Here is a 19,433-nt window from a genome sequence, read left to right as displayed (position 1 = left end):
TCACCTAGGCACCCCTACCCCAATGTCATTTTAACAGGGTTCATCTCTGTAGCAGTTGTATTTACATTAGTAATTGGTATTTAGACTTCCCAGGAAAAGAGGGATGATTGGCAGGGTGGGTTCTGGTATTCCTGGGTCCCTGGCCAAAGTCATATCCTAGTACTGACTAAACATCACCCTTGACTTCCTTTCTTTGTTGTTTTGGAACTTTGCACATTGTTCTGGTAGGTACCAGTCATTGAGTAATAATTGTTAAGTAAGTTAATTTTTGCATATGGTTTTACATTGTCGTGTTCACATTGCATGAGCAACTTTGTATTTTTTTCACTAGGGATTAGACCACAATAATTTCTTAATATTAAAGAAAATTTGATAAATACTTAATGGAAATATAACAGTTCAATATACATATTTTAGATGGCACAATAGATCAGCCTTCTACATTCTTTTGCTAAAAGGAGAAATGCTCATATTATCACTCTTGAGAGAAAAAAACTCCCCCACTTTCTTTGATAGTTTATTAATTCAGAGACTGGATAGTTCATATACACATCATACCGTTTCAATTCTATTTTCCAAAATCAATATGCCAGCCTTCCTCAATAAATAGCCAATGCAGGAAGTCACATTGCTAGTATCAAACTAAGAACAAAGCAGCCAGTATTTTAGAACAAAAAATTGTTTATCCAGGAATAGCAGAGAATTGCAATTCAGAATATGCAAGCAATGGCAAAACCCCAGGCAAGTATGAAGAGACAAAGGGAAGGTGAGCTCTTACTAGATTTTAGGAGGAAACTGGGAAGGGTTGTTTTGAACAGAAATTCATTAGAGAACAAGAGTTAGAGGTTGTGGTGGTTGCAGGCAGTAGTGTGCTGCTGCTGGAAAGAGCTATTCCTTCTTTTTCTTAAAAGCCAGAAGAGAAATTTTTATAATGAAAAGTGTCCTCCCTTGTCAAGAATGATCTTCCTCCTGCCTGCTGGTTGTGTAGGTAGTGATGTATGGGATGGGCATGAGAGGCCCCCCTTCAGAATTTCCCAACTCTAATTTAAATGAGGCTTTTTAAAAACTCAATAGCAGTGAGGGAGACAGAACATGAGAGACTCCTAACTCTGGGAAACGAACAAGGGGTGGTGGAAGGGAGATGGGCGGGTGGTTGGGCTGACTGGGTGACAGGCACTGAGGGAGGCACTTGATGGGATGGGCACTGGGTGTTATGCTATATGTTGGTAAATCGAACTCCAATAAAAAATATACCAAAACCCCCCTGATTGTCACACTAGTTATGTTACTTTCAAAACCCAATGGATAAAGAAGATGTGTTATATATATATATATATATATATATATATATATATATATATATATATATCTCCCCACCATTTGCTTCGATGTGGATGGAACTGGAGGGTATTATGCTGAGTGAAGTAAGTCAATCGGAGGACAATCATCATATGGTTTCACTCATATGTGGAATATAAGAAATAGTGAAAGGGATTGTAAGAGAAAGGAAGGGAACTGAGTGGGGAAAAAATGAGAGAGGGAGACAAACCATGAGAGACTCCTAACTCTGGGAAACAAAGGGTTGCAGAAGGGGAGATGGATGGAGAATGGGACAACCGGGTGATAGCTACTGAGGAGGGCACTTGATGGGATGAGCATTGGGTGTTATATGTTGGCAAATTGGATTTAAATTTAAAAAATGTAAAAAAAATCAATCAGTTTGCATCAGGAAAAAAAAAACACCCAATAGTAGTACGATCATCGTTACAGCCTCACCTGTAAAATGTGTTTGCACAAGGATGCAATAACCCAGTTGAGAGGGCTATTTCTGCACATCACTGCTCTGTCTGAATCCTGCACTGGCCAGGTCTTTGGAGACCTGAGTGGACACTAGCAGACCCACATTAACCTGATCAATAGGAGGCACATTAGTGTGGCACCGGGCTACCCCACAGCTTCTCTTCCCACTCCCAATGCCTGGAATTCTATTTTGAGAGTGGTGGTTCTTGAAGTGCAGAGCTCTGAACAGAAACATAAGCATCACTTGGAAAAATTTTAAGATACAAAATTTCAGGCTCCACTCAGACTTGCTGAATCTAAAAAAATCTGTGGATTGGGCCCAGCAATCTGTGTTTTACAAGCCCTTCAGGTAATTTTGATGCTAAAATTTGAGAATCAATTGCTTACAGCATGGATATTGAAAAGACATGTATTCACTAATGGAATGTGGAAATTCAGAGTCAGTTTGATAGGAGATGGAAGGATGTCAGAGGCAGGATCTAGCCTTGAAGTGGGAAGAGGCCTGATGAAGTGATAAAGAGTAGACTTTCAGGGAAGCAAATGCCTCAGTTTATTTTATTTACTTCACAGAGAAAGCAGCTGAGAAAGAAGCACTTGACAATTATACTGAATTTAATATGGTCCTTTTCATGGCAGGAAATGAAAAATGAGATACGGAGGGTCAATAGGTTCCAGAAGGCAAGATGTTAGTTGACACATGTGTATCCATCTAGGTATCTAGCACTGTGATGTCTGTCCTTTGAAGGGAGGGAGGTTTGTGTGTCACCCCACCCTTTCCAGACTCTCCAAATCCAGCCCACCTGAGCTATCTTAAGGCTGCTTTTCCTTCTCAAACTATTTCTGAAATGCTATGAGGTCTTGGGAGTGCAGGAACCCATCCCTCATTGCCATAGGACCTGCATCAACACATGATATCATATGAACAAAGATAATTGTAGTAAGATTTACAGAAAACTCACTCCTTTTTCTGCCTTGGCGATAGAGTGTGCCCTTCTTGTAAACTATATAGATTACCTCATAATAAGTGCCACATTATTAACATATATAAAGGTAATGATTACAATTTTTGCAATCATCAGTGCTATAATCATTTTGGTCGATAGCCTCTGGAGATCTACTAAGCACTGCTCCTCAGTCATTAATGCCCACAAGAATTACTTGGATCTAGTTATGGTGCAGGTTCTGATTTAGTACCTCTGGACTGTGACCCAAATTGGTGCCAATAATGCTGAGTACCTGGATCACACTTTAACAAAGAGGAAGAATGAGAACCACACCAATTTCTTTTTCCAGTAGAAAAAAATAGAATGTCAATCTCAGGTCCTGCAACTATCAAGAACCTATTATTTCTGTTCATCACAGTTTTTGTGGCAAAAGAAATTTTTAGTGAGTATTATGGGATATGTAGGCTAATTTGTACCAATTTTGCATGGCAATCAAAAAATAAAGCTCAAGCCAGCTTTTATCCTGTACAGCTCTTGCAGAAGCAGTCTACTCTTCAAAGCAACGGGGACAACAATGAAAGGGGCCATTGCAGCCTGTGTATACTAGAAAGCATCAAGACTATGATATTTTGAGGGGCACCTGGGTGGCTCAGTCAGTCAAGCGTCTGCCTTTGGCTCAGGTCATGATCTCAGGGTCCTGGGACCAAGCCCCATGTCCAGCTCCCTACCCAGCAGGTGTCTGCCTTTCCCCATGTCCCCTGCTTGTGCTCTCTCTTTCTCTTTCTCTCTCTCAAAGATATAAAATCTTGAAAAAAAATTAACTGTGATACTTTCTAAATGTCTGGGAAATTAGGTCAGTACTTTCAGATTTAATTCAGGAAGGCCTGCTCTACCAGAAGTCCTGATTGCCAATTAAGATCTAATGCTGATGCTTACTAGCTACTGAGAATTAGCTAGTAATGAAGTTGAAGGTTCGTGTAGTATCATAATATAGATGAAGAACTTCTAAAAATTGAGTGACTAACACTGTTCTTGCATGCTGATGGGATATTATCTAATTGCCTTTCAGGGGCTGCGACACTCAAACAAAATTTTCTTCTTTAGAATTTTACTTAAGGCTATTTATGATGCAAATCAGATGATTGCAGAGTTACACAAACAGAATAAATATCAATTAAAGTAATTTCATTTTTACTGTTACTTAAGTAATGATTACAAAACATATATTGGTCGAACAGATGAGTAAATATTGACTTTATTTTAAAGAGGGAGGCATTGTCCTAATGTCAATGTATTGTATTGACAATACAGGTTGTATTGCATCTACTGGATCAAAATTTAGAGTAAGATGCTTCCAGTGTGGTGCAAAGCATGTACCATGCTGCTCTTCTGGGAAGAATGAATAGTTTAGGTGAGGAGGAGCAGTGGAAACTAACTGGTCATGAAAGCTAGAGTTATATTGCTCTAGTAGTAATCATTTTACTGTAATTCAACTTCAGTAGAATTTTAAAAAAATATTCATTTTATGGTCTGAAATGTTTTAATTTATCCTCTTGGTTCCCTGTTATATATAGATCAGTTGTGGAGGCCATAAATGAGAGGAGGCCAGAGTACTTGTGGTTGGTGGAATTTTAAGATGGTCCTCAAGATTCCCACTCCCTGGTGTAAATGTCCTATATATTCCCTCTCCTTGATGTGGGCAGGGCTGAGAATAGGATGGGGTTTAACTCCTATGATCAGGGTATAAGTACAGAGTATAAGTACTCCTATGATTTTATGGCATAAGTACAGAGATTTGGCAGGTATAATTAAGGTTTCAAATCAGCTGATTTTGATTTCATCAGAAGGGGGCTTATCCTGGGTAGGCTTGAGTTAATCAGGTGAAACCTTTGAGAGACTGGGCCCCTCATAGAGGGACAGATGACCTCCTACTGGCCATGAAGAACTATGTCATAAACTGCTTGTGGAGAGTGACAGCCTCTGGGAGATGAGGATCCCAGTCCTACAGCTTTAAGGAACTAAACTGTACCAACAAACTGATAACAAAATACAGCCTCTAAAATATGTGCCTCAAAGATTTATATCTGAAACAACATGATTCACACTGGTTGAAAACCAAGAAATTGGATATAAATTTGCACTTCTAGCATTATGGATGACTTCCTGCTATAGAGTAAATGAATTCCACCCAGGGAGAGCTTCTCTATTTATTGATGGATATCCAACAGAATACTGTGGAAACAAAACAAAATAGATCTGGGATTGGGGGACAAGGCAGTACTTTTCTGGATGGTGTAGACTTGCCCTGGGGATGAACATGTATAGTAAAATCACTGTTTAGATTATGAATCATGAGCCAAGGATTAGCAAAACCAAGCTGGTATTAAAAGTAGAGATAGTAAGCTTATAATGTAGGAGTAAGGTTGTGTAAAAGTGGTCCCGATGTCTACCAACAGAATCAAATCTTTGGAGGAAATTTTTTCTAACCCATGTGAAGTAATTAGATAAAAATAAATGATCATTAAGCAATGGAGAAGGTGACTCATCAAGTGTGGGATTCAGTAGAAACAATAGGGTATGAGACCTATTGGTCTTTATCTACCTATTTATCATGTTATTTGTTTGCAATAAAGTAATAGTTAATAAAAGCACACCATGAATATTTTTGTGCCAATAAACTTAAACTTAGACAAAATATAAATAACTACACAAATATTTGCAGTTAGGTGAGTCAACTGATTCAAAGTAGAAGGGATGTATCTTGCAAGAATTTGCTGTGGCCAAGTTCAAAAAGGGTGTTGCCTGTGTTCTCCTCAGGATTTTGATTGATTCTTGTGTCACATTCAGATCTTTCATCCATTTTGGATTTATCTTTGTGTATGGTGTAAGAGAATGGTCTAGTTTCATTCTTCTGCATGTAGCTATTCAATTTTCCAGTGGGTTTTGGGTTCTATATTCTGTTCCATTGATCTATGTATCTGTTTTTGTGCCAGCACCATGTTGTCTTGATGATCACAGCTTTGTAGTACTTGAAATCCAGCATTGTGATGCCCCCAGCTTTGGTTTTCTTTTTCAATATTCCCCTGGCTATTCGGGGTCTTTTCTGATTCCACACAAATCTTAAGATGATTTGTTCCAACTCTCTGAAGAAAGTCCATGGTATTTTGATAGGGATGGCATTGAACGTGTAAATTGCCCTGACATAGACATAGACATTTTCACAATATTAATTCTTCCAATCCATGAGCATGGAATATTTTTCCATCTGTGTCTTCCTCAATTTCTTTCAGAAGTATTCTGTAGTTTTTAGGGTAGGCATTGAGGGGGGCACTTAACGGAAAAAAAGGAGACAATATCTTAGAAGGTCTTAAAAACTCCAAGAGTGAAAATTTTCCTGGAATAGCTTCCAGATTCCATTGGTTGTTAGAGGCCTATTCTAACACACTTTCAAGAAGTTGACCTAACCTTAAACAAATCTTTTCAGAGAATTGACAAAGAATTCACTGGTTAATTCTATGTTATTTGTATAACTTTGTTTCCAAAGTAGAGAAGTACAGAATAAAAGAAATTTAAAAAGAAAACAAGCCAATCTTAATCCAATGAGATATGAGGAAGATAATATAACACAATCAATTTGTAGTTTTCCAGAAATGCAAGAGTACTTTAATATTATAAAAATCTATAAATGTTATTCAACACATCAACTAATTGAAGGAGGAAAAAAATATAATCATCACTTTAGAGCATAAAGAAATATAAAATTCAAACCCAATTAGAATAATAATAATAACAAGCTAGGAATAGCAAAAAATAGCACTGATAAACTATATGAACCACCAATGAACGAAAAAGCATCATTCTTAAAGGGAAAACACTGAAAGCAATTACTATAGAATCAAAAATGCGAGGACACCTACACTTACTGTTTCTATTTATCATTAAACTGGATGTTTAATGTAAGTGTTAATGTTTAATGCAGTGTAGTAAAACATAAAAAGGAACTTGAAATATAAGGATTGGAAAGAAAGTGTTATTTTAAAGAGAAGATTATCTACATAGGAAACCTAAAATAATCTGAGAGATTGTTAGAAATAAGAGAGTATATTATCAGAGAGTACACCAAGAGTATGAATATAGAAAGACGGCAAACCTTTAGATCAATATAAAATTGTTTATAAGGAGTACTATCGAACAATGACAATTTCAGTCATATGGATGGTCCATAGAACAGTTTTGTTTTTTAGGGAGATGAATCTCCTTAAGCCAACTGGCAGGACCATCTTTAAAATCCTAGATTTCTGTAATTTTTATTTATTTATTTATTCATGAGAGACACACACACACACACACACAGAGGCAGAGACGTAGGCAGAGAGAGAAGCAGGGAGATAAGCAGGGTCCATGCAGGGAGCCCCATGTGGGACTTGATCCCGGGATATCTGGATTACGCCCTGGGCCAAAGCCAGGCGCTCAACTGCTGAGCCACCCAGGCATCCCTGTAATTTTTTTTTCTTTTAATCTCCCATTCTTCAGACCAGTGGTGAGATTCTCAATACCAGTGTTTCTTCTGGTTTTCTAGTCTTTATTCACTAAAAGTTTATCTTTTTTCCCCACCTCCTGGAACACTTAGAAAAGGATTCTCTATTCTACCAAGAGTTGACTGTCATCATGTTGTTTTCAAAGGAGGCATGTTCTCCCTTCTCAAATATCTCCTTCTTGTGACTGGGAAATTAGTGCTTCCTGACTTTGTGAATTTGTTTCAAAGAAACTTTACTGATCAATGACACCAGCAGAATATGAAGGCAAATACATTGAACTGGAAGTCAGGACCAGGGCTAAGTGTGTCACCACTCTTCAATGCTCTAGGGCTCAAAAGACCTGAGTTCTAAATTGGTAGAAAGTCAATTCATCCTACTGACCTTCTGTTTCCTTAACTGTAGAAAAGGTTTGCTTGTCTTATGGAGGTTAGAAACAAATAAATTATGTTATAAATGTGATTGAATTTTGTGTATTAAAATTCTGAATGAATTGGAAGTTATATGGTTTTATGCATGTGCTGTTTGTTGAGTTAATCCTTTAAACTCTTTTCTGTGCAGTGCTATCCACTAGCAAGATAGACATAATAATTGTAAAGAATAAATGTAGCTTGCCTTCAACTATTGTGTGATGGAATTGAAAGACTAATTGTCCATAATCCTGAGGCACAAATAGGTATCATTAAACTCATTTAGAATCTTAATCTCAGCTTTGCATCTCAAGGAAATTGTGTTAAGGTTGTCCATAAAATACTTCTCCCTATTTTACAGGTGTGAAAAAGAGTAAAATAATTTGCCTAGAGTTTTGGATATTGACTATATAGGAGATGTGTCATCCTGTTTTGGCAAAATTCCTCTTGAGTATATTTTCTTTAGACATAAATTGCCTTAGTCTCAACTTGTTCTTCAAGCACAATTACTTCCAATAACTACTTTGGCTGCTCTAAAGATGATGAAGCTAAATTATTCAGTGTTCTGTTTTACCAACAAAAAAGCAACTAAGCAAATAGACAAAAATGCTTGGTTCTCTCTGTATAATGATGAATTTCTGCCAGTTTCCATGGAAGGCTTGAAAATACTTTATCACTAATGTAACTATAACTGTCAGCTATTTGACTCTTTTCTTCTGATGAAGGCAGAAAATTTAAATTACTGAACAAAACGTTAGCCTTCCAAAGTACACTTCATTGAACAAGTCCTGTTTTCTGGGGAATATAGGTAGATGTTTCATATCATTCAGAGTCCATTCCTTGTTTGAATGTGAGACGCTATGTTACCTTCATTATTAGCGTATGTTCTTATATTTTATTTCAGCATATAAATTAGATTCCATCGAAATATCCTAAATTGAAGAAAGACAATCTTACAAGAATGTCAGCATGAAAAACTGACTCACGTTTGTTAAAATTGTTCTTTCTTGTTTCTTTCTTTCTTTTTTTAAACTACGATAGTCACAGAGAGAGAGAGAGGCAGAGACACAGGCAGAGGGAGAAGCAGGCTCCATGCACCGGGAGCCCGACGTGGCATTCGATCCCGGGTCTCCAGGATCGCGCCCTGGGACAAAGGCAGGTGCCAAACTGCTGCGCCACCCAGGGATCCCTCTTTCTTGTTTCTTAACTGAATATTTTTGGGTTCATTGTGATAATTAAACTGATTGAACTCATCAGCAGTGTTTCTCAAAAAACCTGAGAGTTTGGAAAGAGGAGTGTCAGTTTTACACAAAATAAAATAAAAGAAAGTATTTGTGAAATAAAATTATACTTTTATTTTTTATGACTTTACAAGAGTATAACTTTATTTTTAATTTAGATTTTAAAAATTATATTTGAAGCTTTAAATTATAAAATTATACCTTTACTTTTATAATTATTACTTCATAAAATTATAATTTAAATGTTGAGTTAGTTGCAAAACCATATGGAATAATTATTTTAAGTTACTTCAAACATGTGCTATAATTGTTTATCCCAATAAGGTATATCCTAGGGACAAAAAAAACCTATAAAAATCATAAACTGTTTTCTATAATTATAATGTTTAGAATAGTTTTAGTTTTGTTATTTTGAGGCCACTGAATGTTAATTATATGATAAACCAAATGAAGAGTTGTGAGAACCAGAATTTTCAGTGTGGGTGTAAGGCTACATAGTTGTAATATCAAAATTTAAGTGAACCTTGTAGTCTTGAATTTGTATCAGAACTATCTGTGTGAACTTAAGATGCATTTTATCTTAAAAATCAAACCAAACAATTGGGGCACCTGGGTGGCTTAGTCGGTTGAGCATCTGACTCTTGATTTCAGTTCAGTTATGATCTCAGGGTGGTGGGATTAAGCCTCAGATCAGTAGTCTGCTTGAGATTTACCCTCACTCTGCCCCTGCCCTTGTGCACACTCTTTCTCTAAAAATAAATAAATCTTAAAAAAAACAACAACAACCAAAAGCTTAAAAAAACCCACCCGTTTATTTATATTCATCAAAAAGGCCTAAAACAATGGCCAACATAGTAGCAATGATCATCCCCACTGTGCGAGTTGTAGTATCTAAATATCATCACTCACTAAAGAAATTAGGGGTCCTTTGGAGAGATGGCTGGACCCAAGTTTGGAGAAAAAATAAAAAAGATGAGCTTTGAATGTCTTGTCAAACCAGAAAGTGAAAAAACCATCAAAGGACACAGAAGCCATCATTAAGAGATTTCTATTAGTAAAAGTTTGAACACTTTGAACATCACTAAGACTAATACCATCAATTCATTATTATAGTAAAAATCACTGGTTACATTTGGAGGATATTAAGAAATAATACATTCTGAAAAATAGTAAATAAAGAGAAATAATTGAATATTTATCTTACTTTTTCTTTATGGACTGATACACCAACGAAAAAGGTTCTCCAAATGGAGGTTTCCAGTTAACAAGTAAAAAAGGAACAATAACAGCATTACTATTTTGGTAACCTTAATGAAATAATGAATGCTATCAAGGATTTTCAATAGCCGTTAAAATACAAAACAAGAGATGATCAGGTATTTTCTGCCTTCTGATGGATGTACCCAGCACAACTTAGGAAGTATTCTTGCCAAAATTCAACTCTGAATCTGATCATTCATCTAGATCTCACTACTAATTTATGGGAAACACAGGACACAAATATTAGACAATGTGAGTAAAATCACTAAAACCCACAGTCTGAAAAGCTGTAGGAAAAACAACTCAGTTTTTTTTTTAAACAAATTAATTACAAGTGACAAAAAAAGAAGGTAAGCCATAGATTAAAAGAGACTTATGAAAAAAGTCAGCTAATTTGAAATGTATACCTTCTCTGGATCCTGATTTACAAACAAACTGTAACTTATTTGCCTGTGTGTTGTTCTACTGGGAAAACCTTAGCAGATGGTTCTTCCTGATATTTGTATGAGAGTAGAATTTTATTTCTTTTGTTGGTAGGTAGGACTCATTTTGTATCATCAGATAGATGGTCATTTTCATCATGATGGTGAACTTTTGTGGGTCCAGATTTCCACACATGACTTAAGAGTTCTCCTGGGAAATATAATCAGTCTGGTGCTAACTTAGCTACTGTGGCCCTAATACTTCAGCCACCCAGGCTGCAGCTTTTAGTGATCAAATTCACTGTCTGTGACATCACAGATAGAGAAACCCTCCTAGAGATTCACTATTACAGGCCAGGCCAGTTTCTTTCCAGAGCCCTCAATACATTAACACAGAAGACACACTGAATAGAGTAATTGAGGAGGTTTAATAGACTGTGAATAAAGTTATGGTCAGGGTTTAGAAAAATCAATGAAGGATAGAGTGGGATGTGGAAGCAAGAAATAGTGAGGAAGTTGCCATAATCCACATGGGCCTCACTGATGGCTTCTGCTACAAGGCAACAGATAAATCCATCTGTAATCACTATAAGATGATTTCTTTTAATATGAAGAAGTATAACCACTTGGAAAGAGTCCCTGGGAAGGAAAATTACTTCTTAGTCATTAAGAATGTTGTATGAGACACTTTTCCTGTTCCCTCCTGACTCTTTCACCTTGTCTTGTCTCATTCGATAGATGCCCAACAAAAGTGTAAAGCGGCTACTTTGAAAATGATTGGGCATTTTGCAAATTAGAGCCTCATCATTTTGAAATATTTGATTTGAAAAAGTCTGATTGGATTTTAAGTCCATTCACATGATCAGAATAATTTTCAACATTAGAGTTGTCAATGGATGAAAAAAACAATTATATTTAAGTTCAATTTTAACTGTTAATATTGAATTGCAATTAAAAAGGGTGTTATTTCTTCCAATCTCTAACTCCTGGCAACTACCATTCTTTTCTTTGGTAACTATGTGAGGTGATGAATGTGTTGATTAATTTGATGAGATAATCATTTCACAATATATATGTCTATCAAATCATGTTGTACACCTTAAAACAGCACATTGTACAACCTAAATATATACAATTTTTGTCAATCATACCTCAATAAGACCAAAAAGTACTGTTTTATTTAGGAGGGGAAGGGTAGAGAGAGAGAGAGAGAGAGAGAGAGAGAGGGAGAATCTTAAGCAGGCTCCACGTCCAGCACAGAGCCTGATATGGTGCTCTATCTCACAACCCTGAGATCATGACCTGAGCCAAAATCAAAAGTCAGACACTTAGCTGAATAAGCCTCCCAGGTACCTCCAAGGTACTGTTTTATATGCAAAAATATAGAACGAATTTGCACCAAAGCCTCTATTTTCCCAAATCACCACCAGTTTGTACCAGCATCCTATCAGATTTTATCATTTGCTGTATCTGAAAAAACCTTTGCAAAATACTGCAATAGATTACATAAAGAACCAATGATAGGCTTAAGAGAGAAATTTCTTCCAGGTTTTAGTGGAGCTTTCTTTCACATCAGGTTTCCCACTGTCAGAGAAAGGAACTGCAATAAGGAAGCAGAAAAGACTAGAATGAATACTGTGGTGTTGAATTGGAAAATGGAGGCATCAGGGTATTCTGATAGTTTTTAATACAGTTAGCTATAAAGGTAAATAAATGTTTAAGCAGATATATATATACTGTGTATGTTTTTATGTTTGTTTATGTAAACCTCTGCATCCTAGTTCTGCCTGCTGAGCAAGAGTTGAAGCAACAACACACAGTACCTATAAGCACAGTGCCCAGATCTTGGTTCTGGATACCACTCTTTGATAGAAGGAATCAGGGCTCTGGACAAATGGCTGAAATAGGGAAAGTACAAGATCAATCTGGAACATATTGTGCTGAAAGTTAAGAAAGTGATCAAAAAATGATGGGGAAGGGATCCCTGGTGGCCTGCCTTTGGCCCAGGGCGCGATCCTGGAAACCCGGGATCGAATCCCACATCAGGCTCCCAGTGCATGGAGCCTGCTTCTCCCTCTACCTATGTCTCTGCCTCTCTCTCTCTCTCACTGTGTGCTTATCATAAATAAAATAAAATAAAATTAAAAAAAAATGATGGGGAAGTGTTAAAGGATATAGGAGCCAACTTAAGCCCCCAAGGCCCCCCCCAAATAATAATCTATTATAGTCTATTGAATACAACACAAATTCATGAGTCCATAGTGATACAAATAATTTTTAAAAAATCAATGGGAGAGAAGAGAAACCTCTTCTTTAAAGCAGAAGTCCAAAGTTTAAGTATCTTTAAGATATTGATAAAATTGATTAAATATCTTTGAGAGAATGGTGAAACCAGAAATTGTTATCTGGGAAACACGGCAGTAATTGCTTCTGGCAAGAATCACCAATGGATGCTAGAATTAGTGGCTGAAAGTGTGGTGGAAAACAAAATATTCAAACTGTGTAGTCTTAGTTTATTTGTCCATAAGATGCATATTAATTAGAAAGGGAAAAATGGTAATTTTATGATGGAGAAATAAGACAGACACCACCTGTTGTGGGTTGAATTATATTCCTCCTCTCCAAATTCATATGGTGAAGTCTTTACCCCCAGTCTCCCAGGATTGGGGCTTATTGGGAAATAGGATCATTGCAAATGGAATTAGGATGAGGTCATACTAGAGTAAGATGAGCCCCTAATCCAACATGATTGATGTCTTTACTTTTTAAATTATTTATTTAGTTTAAATTTTAGGTAGTTAACATACAGTGCAATATTGGCTTCTGGAGTAGAAATCAGTGATTCATCATTGAACATACAACACCCAGTGCTCATCACAAGTGCCCTCTTTAATACCCATTACCCGTCTGGCCAATCTCCTGCCCAACTTCCTCCATCTACCCTCAGTTAGTTAGTTATTGTTAAGAGTCCCTTATGGCTTCTCTCTCTTCTTTTTTCTTTTCCTTCTTCCCAAATCCTTCTCTTGGATTTTGGTGGTTTCTTGTCTCCCATTAAGACTTTTCATCCATTTTGAATTTATTCTTGTGTATGCTATAAAAAAAAATGGTCCAGTTTCATTCTTCTACGTGTTGCTGTCCAGTTTTTGCAACACAATTTGTTGAAGACTATTTTTTTCCACTGGATATTCTTTCCTGTTTTGTCAAAAATTAGTTGACTTATTGTATTTTAATTTTTTTTTTAGAGAAAATGTGTATGGGCGGGGTACAGAGGGAAAAGGGGAGAAAGAGAATCTTAAGTTAGCTCCATGTCCAGCATGAAGCCTGATGTGGGGCTTGATCTCATGACCTTGAGATCACAACCTGAGCTGATGACTTGCTAGCAAATTATGCCAAATCATTAGAATCTAGGGAGAGGAATGGGACAGGGTCTTCCTCAAGGCCTTCGGAAGAAACCAACACTGCCAATACCTTGCCCTGACTAGTAGCTTTCAGAACTCTGAGACAATCAATTTCTGTTGTCAAAACCACTCTGTTTGCTGTACTTTGTCATAACAGCCCTAGCAAACTAGTACACAAATATGGGTGGTCATATATTTTTTTAAGATTTTATTTATTTATTAATGAGAGACACAGAGAGGGCAGCAGAGACATAGGCAGAGGGAGAAGCAGGCTCCCTGTGGGAAACCTGATGCAGGTCTCAATTTCAGGACTCCGGGATCACGACCTGAGTCAAAGGCAGACACTCAACCACTAAGCACCAAGTGCCCTTGGTCATATTTAACATCATCAGTGATGAAATAAATGGACATTATGTTTTTCTGATAGAATGTGCTTTAAAAAAAGCACATTATTTCTGTGGGATTTCACCAAAAATGCATACCTGAGTTTCATAATGATAACATGGCAGATAAAGCCACATTGAGGGACATTCTATAAAATAACTGGCCAGTATCCTTCATGAAAGACACAAACTAAGGAATTGTTCTAGATTCAAGAAGACAGACAGGTAACACATAAATGCAATGTTGGTTCTAGATTGGATACTACATCAGAAATAAATCACTTAGTGGAGCTATTGGAAAACTTTCAAGTCTCTAGATTAGCTGATATTATTTTATTAATATTAGTTTCCTCATTTTGATAATTATACTGTAGTTACCTAAGATGTTAATATTCGATGAATCTTGAAGGAAAGGATACAGAAATTCTTGTGCTATTTGACAACTTTTTTGACTTGATTTTTTTTTCAAAGTGAAAGTTAGAAATATTAAAACAAAAACAAAGTCATGTTTTAGATGCAAACAGAGAAAAGGTTTTTTTCCCTTATCATTCTGCAAACAAAAGCCTTATAGTCCTTTGAGTCGATCAGAAGCAATTCTGGAAAATTATGTGTTACCCCCAAGGCCTTAACAGTATTATATTCAAGCCATCACAGCCAAATAATTTGGCAATAAGATTCAAATATTAATTCCTTCTTTTATGTCATTTTAAAATTCTTCCTCCAAGACTTCTCTAATTTTTAAATTATTTTAAACTACTTCAAAGATAGAAATCAAATCTTCTGATTGTCCAAAATTGCATTTAAACATGGTAAAATTGAAGGCACATCTCATTGTCTTGCAAAGGACTTCACTACACTGCCTTGATAGTCACAGAAATGTTTATTGGACTTTCAGAAAATTAGGTAACACTGATGGTAGATAGAATAGTCTTTTAATGAAACCACATGCTTTCTTAACAAGGACAGTCTCTTCATCAGCATTTCTGATGAAGAGAGTTTCAATCTTTTCGGAGATTAGTAACACATTTGGATAGAAAGATTGATGGAATGTATAGTGTGCATAGGAGATAAAGAAATTTCATCCTTGTAAAAGTGACAAGTTTCACTCTTCTGTATATGCTGGACCTCTCAAATCTTAGTTTTGTTTGGTTTTGTCTGCTTTCTTTTTGTTTTTGTGGGACCCAAGGGATATGTAGTAGGGTTTAGGAAAGGTCCCAAACCATAAATGAAGCATATTTAATATAGAGACAAATAATATCTCAGAGTGTGGTTGGTTATTTGGTGTTGTTACCATGGCAGCTTATAGACAGTCCCTACCATTTGGCACAATTAACTTACAGTACAGCTTGTGAGTTCATGTTTGCAATTTAGAGCATGAGAGAGATTGTACACACCAAGACATTCAGGTGGATAAAATCTGAGAGGAAACATGACTTGGGTTGTGTTCTCTAAAAGGGAAAATAATAACCATATCTGTGTCTCCATTCAGGTTGGGATGTCACTAATTTTCCATAAGATTGTGATATGCATCTTTCTGTTAGTTATATCTGAATGTGTCTATTGCTTCTTGGGATAGCCGCATCCTAACATGACCCTGAGTGAGTCACACTTTTGTATAATATCTATCACTTGAGTGTAGGTGGGTCCTGTGACTTTCTTCTAACCCGTAGAATATGGCAAAGGGTGGTGGGATGTCACTCCCTAGATTAGGTTGCACCATATAAGACCTCCACTTAACAGATGGAATAGACTACTGGTGCTGGCTTTGAATAAGTAAGCTGCCATGTGCTGAGGGCCTATGGAAAGGGTTGAGAGCAGCTTTTGGTGAATAGCCAGCAGTGGGACAGGGATCTTAGTCCAAAAGGTACAAAGAGATGAATTCTTCAAACCAGTCTGGAAGGCTGGAAGTAAATCTTTTCCAGTAAAGCCCTAGATGAGAATACAGCCCCAGCTAACCCGTTGATTTTGAGTAGTAAAATCCTGAAGTAGAGAAGCCAGCTAAGCATACCCAGATTCCTGACTTAAGGAAACACTTTTAGTATGGTACAAGCCATTAAATTTGTGATAATTTATTACACATCAATGAAAAAACACCCTCTCCCTACCCAAATCCTTGTATTATGGTGAAATACTCCATCTTACTTCAAAAGATGACCACTTATTTGTCATTCATAAGGGGCACGGAGTGATTCCTCATCATTTATTTGCTTTATCTTGTTTTTGCTAACATATAGGAATGGTAAATGTTTTTGTAAATTTAAACATAATCAGTTGCACACAAACAATGGCACATTCTCCAGCACTAAAAATCATATATTTAAGGAATATTCACTGATATGAGAAAATGCCTGTGGCAAAAAATCATGATGTTCTCCAAATACCCCATAAGTTTTCCACATTTCTCAAACCCCTCCCAGGGGCCATATGATGATTCCATGCCATTTACCATCAGCAGAAATAAGTTTGCTTACAGATGAGGTAGTGAAAAGTCTTTGTATGATGCTAATTCTTTCTTCTCCTGTGATGACAGCTGCTGTGGTCATGGTTCCAGATGGCCCAGCTAAAAATGATGAAGTTTCCTTAAACCTGTGTCCTGGAGACACTTTTGGAGAGGAGTGCCTGCTGTCCTGTATGGTGCATCTAGCATGATGGAGAAATAAAGATTTGTTGTCATTAATCACTGGGATTTGGGGGTTGCTTCCACAGCACAATCCAGTTTATCCTTATTAATTAAACACTGTTACAATAAATTTAAGATTATGATAAAACATTGTTTTGTACAGACAAAATAGCACAAAGAAAGATAGGATGGTATGTTTACTAAAAGGCCAATAGTGGCTATTTCTAATTGGTGAGATGAATGGTAAGATTACAAGCAATTGCTGATTACTTTGTCATATGACAAGTTTTCCAAAATATTTGTAGCCAACACACATACACATGCATGTGTGCATTACAAACACACATATTATTATCTAAGAAATACAGGCCATTTTTTAAACTGGAATCACTGATGAGATATCTAATGTTTGTTTACTTAATGTTTTTTTATATCTAAGTCTCCCTAACTGCTAAATTCCACCAACCACCACGATAATATGTTATCCCACACCAAGATAAAAAGGAGCAGTTTAATATTATTATTGTGAAACTACTTGTGTATTTTCAAGACTTTTAGAAATTAAAGAGCTAGTTTTCATTTGAAAGAAAGAAAAAGCGAAAAGTGGGATATGATAACATTGTCTTACTTACTGGAGCAAAACTGTAAGCCACTGCTTTCTTTTTCTTGTTTAAGACTCCAAAACACCAAAGGCTAATGCAGTCTAAGAAAATAATGTAGCAACTACTTAAAGGTATATCAATTTCTGATGATTTTCAAAATTCTGAAGTCTTTCACTGCAAATGGATTTCACCACAAATGGATAATGTCGAAAGGCATCTTTTAAAGTATTGGAAATAGCTAAATTTGGTTCATTTTAGATAGAGTTAATATTTCCCACCTAAATTCTTCTCTGCAATTAAAAGAACTTGACCACAGACAGGGGAAAAAAAAAAAAGAGCAATGGATTTTGACCTTGGGCAGCATCTCATCTATCAAGCTGTTACTTCTAACTAGTGTGTGTGTGTGTGTGTATTGCCATTTTATAAAAGCAATCCCTCCTCTTAGCTTAAAATTGGAGAAATCCTAGGTAATACTACATAAGCCTTTTATAAAAAAATAGATTATTTAATAGAACACTGCACCTAGCCAAACTATTTCTGACCCCCAGACAAAGGGGCAGATGAGTCTGGGTCTTTTCTGAGTGCTTCTCAACTGATGAATCCATCAAATGAGTTTTATCTTAAGACTGTGCTTTGAGGCCCGTCTTCCTTTCTGAATGCAACCATACATGCGTGCGCGCACACGCACATACACACACATCCATTCAGTCACGCACTCACTTGTACATTTTATGGATAAGAATATCCAGAATTTTAGAACAGCTGAAATGTGTCCTTGACCTTCATACTTTGTAAGAAGAAAACCAGAAACTGGATTTCTAGCCAATTGTCCTGGATTGAACCATATATATATATAATGAATGATTCAGATTATTTAGAGGTTCTTGCTAGTATTTTCATTTTCTGCTTAAAATTCTCTTTCATTCTCTGCTTTAAACCTGCTTAGCATTCCAATTCTAGAAAGATGATTTCTACTTTTGCCTCAACTAAATTCTGATTTATGAAACAGTCCATATTGCAGTACATTTTTTGGTTCCACTGGCATAATTAGCAAGGTATCAAATGCCAAGCTGGCATTACCTCATAAGGAAAAGATATTTTCACACCATTTCTCATGGAATGAAGGAATCAAGCACTCTTGTATTCCTCCATTGCTAAGGCCCTTCAAGCAATGCTAACGCAAAGAAAAAATTCTGGCTTTCTAAATTAGCTAATGACTACCATGGCACCTGGGATTTTTCCTGGGAATGACTAGATGTGTGTTTTCTTAGCTATTGAGTGCTGGTCAAGTGCTAGCTCTAATATAAACTCACCTGTATAAAAGACAGTGTTTGCCCAACCTAGGACTTTGACTTTATTATCTATGCCTTTTGTATGACTGGTGAAAGATCCAAGTCATTTTCCTAATTGTTCAGTTTTTTCTAGCAAATATGCAATCCTGATCAGAGGGTCTATGTTGCAGAAATGAATGAAAATAGAAGTGTTCATCAGAACTCAAATGAATTGCTTACTTTTATCCTATATAAGTTTTTTAGTTAACAAGACCTACTGCCAGCTGGGAAGAAAAATTGATGGGAATGCAGACACAATAGATTGTTCTCCTCCATTCAATATTCAATAGTTGATTTGGATTGGACAATGCGGTACAGGCAATTTTTTTTCACTAATTGGCTACTGATTTTATATTGTGTTTCAAATAGGAACAATATAGAGACACCATTCTATCACATTCAAGTTAAAATAAATTTTTAAAACTTGATTCCAACAGAGGTGGACAAGCAAGGCATTTAAAGGGCTAAGTAAATATTCTGACCTACA

The 19,433-nt window shown here is 36.4% G+C and overlaps 1 protein-coding gene across 3 annotated transcripts in view; it reads left to right on the top strand.

Moving 5' to 3' along the window:
* PTH2R (parathyroid hormone 2 receptor) overlaps positions 1-9,002 on the top strand; it is a 145,798-nt gene extending 136,796 nt beyond the window's left edge. For all 3 annotated transcript variants that reach the window (XM_077884854.1, XM_077884853.1, XM_077884852.1), the window contains exon 15: positions 8,731-9,002. The gene's annotated coding sequence lies outside the window, so the exon portion shown is untranslated. The remainder of the gene's footprint in view (positions 1-8,730) is intronic.
* The last annotated feature ends 10,431 nt before the right edge of the window (positions 9,003-19,433 follow it).

The sequence above is a fragment of the Canis aureus genome, chromosome 36 (genome assembly GCF_053574225.1).
Source record: "Canis aureus isolate CA01 chromosome 36, VMU_Caureus_v.1.0, whole genome shotgun sequence".
Lineage (NCBI taxonomy): Eukaryota > Metazoa > Chordata > Mammalia > Carnivora > Canidae > Canis > Canis aureus.
This window is presented reverse-complemented; position numbering and strand designations above follow the sequence as displayed.